The 3,408-nt window shown below is 46.1% G+C and overlaps 1 pseudogene; it reads left to right on the top strand.

Moving 5' to 3' along the window:
• The first annotated feature begins 670 nt into the window (after positions 1-670).
• LOC100355699 (large ribosomal subunit protein eL27 pseudogene) lies at positions 671-1,074 on the top strand (annotated as a pseudogene).
• Positions 1,075-3,408: the final 2,334 nt, after the last annotated feature.

Raw genomic sequence — 3,408 nt, forward strand, 5'->3', positions numbered from 1 at the left:
TCCACTTCCAAGCTTGAGCGATCATGCTAGGGGGTTTCTATGCTTTGCCAAGTGTGATGCAGTGGACTGCTATTGTCCGACTATTTTAGATCACAGTTTCAGACCAGAGTTTCATGGTGGTGGTGGTGGGGTACCTTCCCAGAATGGAGTCTCAGGTTCTCCAAAATGGAGTCCCTACTGTCAATGTGCTACTTCAGTGCCAGCTAGCTGCTAATGCAGAGCCTTGAGGGAAGCAGGTGATGGACCCCTAACACCACGTGGGAGACTACATTGAGTTCTTGGCTTTCGGTTTTGGCCTGGCCCTGTCCGTTGCAGGCATTTGGAGAGTGAACCAGCAGAGGAGACCTCTTCCTGTCTCTGTTTTTGTGTGTGTTTCTCTGCCTCTCAAACACACACACACAAATAGAATAAATAAATAGCCATGATATTCATGACCTTCGGTAGAGACCTGAAGGAGAACCACGTGAAGTTCTGTTTCCTGATCTGGGTGTTGGCTGTATGTGTTCAATATATGCTGATCCATCCTGCTGTTCATTTTATGATTGGTGAACTTTTCTGCATGCATGCTTGTATCTTAATTAAAAGTTTGTGTATAAAGGATGAAATAAATCTGTTTGGAGCCCTACAAAAGAAAGTAGTAATGGGGTAGACCCGAGTGGTTGTCGTCAAAATGGGCAAGCTCATGAAACCCGGGACAGTGGTGCTGATCCTGGCCAGATGCTACTCGGGATGCAAAGCTGTCATCATGAAGAACATTGATGATGGCACCTCGGACCACCCCTACAGCCACGCTCTGGTAGCCAGAATTGACCGCTACACTGGAAAGTGACAGCCACCATGGGCAAGAAGAAAATCGCCAAGTGGTAGAAGAGCAAGTCTTTTGTGAAAGTTTATAACTACAGTCACCTCATGCCCACCAGGTACTCTGTGGATATTCCCTTGGACAAAACCGAGGTCAACAAGGATGTGTTCAGGGATCCTGCTCTTAAACGCAAGGCCCGGTGAGAGGCTAAGGTCAAGTTCGAAGAGAGGTACAAGACCAGGAAGAACAAGTGGTTCTTCCAGAAGCTGTGATTTTAGATATTTTTGTTCCAGTCATTAAAAACTTTAAAAAAGTAAAAAAAAAAAAAGTAGTAATGGTCTTTTTCCATCTCTTCAGTGTCCAGAGTATATCATTTATGGGCCATGATGAGAGCAAAGGAAGAGTAGAACCAGATATATTTATTCCTAAACATGCATGCTTCCCTTACCTGTTTATAAGAACTTTTCACGTATTTTAAATGCTGGTGCTTTGACTTGGAAACTAATCCTGCTATCAAGAAGAAATTGACTTGACAGCCATGGAATTATACAAATATTTTAGAAAGGATTTAGGAGATGCAACAGGTCATGAAAAAAAAAGAATACCTCTTTATCCAAAGTACATTTTGCTATCAGTTCTATACAATGTAAACTTTAAAAGAAAATTTTATTTAAAAGACAAACAGAGACAGAGATGGTAGAGATAGACAGAGAAAGATCTTCCATCTGTTGATTCGCTCTCCAAATGCCTATAACACCCGGAGATATGCCAGGCTGAAGCCAGGAGCCTGGAACTCAGTCTGATTCTTCCACCTGGGTGGCAGGGATCCAAGTACTTGAGCCATCCTCTGCTGCCTCCCAGGATGTAAGTTAGCAGGGAACTGAAGTAGAGCTGGAGCTTAAACCTCGCACTCTGAGATGATGTGGTTGTCCTAAGTGACATCTTAACAGTTGTGCCAAATGCCTGCCCCCAGTGTAAACTTTGTTATATTCAGGACCCTTAATAATAATGTATAAATGAGATGATTTTCCTGAATGCTTACTCTTACTCCATTGTTGGCCGGTGCCTACGGCTCACTAGGCTAATCTTCCGCCTGCAGCGCCGGCACCCCGGGTTCTAGTCCTGGTCGGGGCACCGGATTCTGTTCCGGTGGCTCCTTTTCCAGTCCAGCTCTCCGCTGTGGCCTGGGAGGGCAGTGGAGGATGGCCCAGGTCCTTGGGCCCTATACCTGCATGGGAGACCAGGAGGAAGCACCTGGCTCTTGGTTTCGGATCGGCGCAGCGCGCAGGCTGCCATGTACCGGCCATATCGGCTATTTGGGGGGTGAACCAACGGAAAAGGGAGGATCTTTCTCTCTGTCTCTCTCTCTCTCACTGTCTAACTCTGCCTGTCAAAAAAAGAAAAAAAGAAAAAGAAAAAAAAAAGTCCACTGTTGCTGATGAGTATTAAAGAAACTGCTGACTTGAGGCTGGGTAGTTTCTCATGAGCCCTCCCTTCTCCATCTGGGTGGAGGCCTCTACGTATTATGACCCCGAATTATGGAATTAATTAAGTATGAATTACGGTTGGATAATCCAATCCTTCTCTAGGAAAAAGGAATTTGAGTGGAAAGAACACCAGCATTCTCATAAGAACCCCTGTTGTGAGCCTGCTAGTCATCACACGGCTGTGAGTGGTGACCAGTGCACCTCTGAGCGTCAGTGTCCATAAGTAACACTCGGGGATGAAGACTTCACATGTCTGAAAGCGCTTCACGTGGGCTAGTGCTCAATACAGTTCTCCTTGTCCCTTTCATGTTAACTGAGAAGCAAGGAAGAAAACACACACTACAATCCACTTCTTTGATAAACAAAAACATTTTGTTCAAGAGTTGGTGATGGGGCTGACACTGTGGCATAGTAGGCTAAGCCACCACCTGCAGTGCTGGCATCCCATGTGGACATAGGTTCAAGACCCGGCAGCTCCAGTTCCTATCCCGCTCTCTGCTATGGCCTGGGAAAGCAGCAGAGGATGGCCAAGTCCTTGGGCTCCTGCACTCACGTGGGAGACCCAGAAGAAGCTCCTGGCTCCTGGCTTCAGATTGGCACAGCTCCAGCTGTTGTGACCAGTTCGGGAGTGAACCAGCAGATGAGGACCTCTCTCTCTGCCTCTGCTCTCTCTGTATAACTCTGACTTCCAAATAAATAAATAAATACATCTTAAAAATAATAATAATAAGAAGAAAGGGGCCAGCACTGTGATGTGCTGCACTAATCCTCCACCTGTAGTGCCAGCATCCCATATGGGCACCAGTTCAAGTCTCAGCTGCTCCTCTTCTGATCCAGCTCTCTGCTATGTCCTGGGAAAGTAGTAGAAGATGGCCAAGTGCTTGGGCCCCTGCACCCACGTGTGAGACCCAGAAGATCCTGGCTTCAGGCTTTGGATCGGCCCAGCTCTGGCTGTTGCGGCTATTTGGGGAGTGAACCAGCAGATGGAAGACCTCTCTCTCTGTCTCTTCCTGTCTCTGTCTGTAACTCTACCTCTCAAATAAGGTAAATAAATAAATCTTAAAAAAAGAGAGAGAGTTCATGAATAGATAATATGTTCAATGGCATAATATGGTGAAA

Source organism: Oryctolagus cuniculus, chromosome 10, assembly GCF_051225735.1.
Source record: "Oryctolagus cuniculus isolate XC-2025 breed Fujian yellow rabbit chromosome 10, ASM5122573v1, whole genome shotgun sequence".
Classification (NCBI taxonomy): domain Eukaryota; kingdom Metazoa; phylum Chordata; class Mammalia; order Lagomorpha; family Leporidae; genus Oryctolagus; species Oryctolagus cuniculus.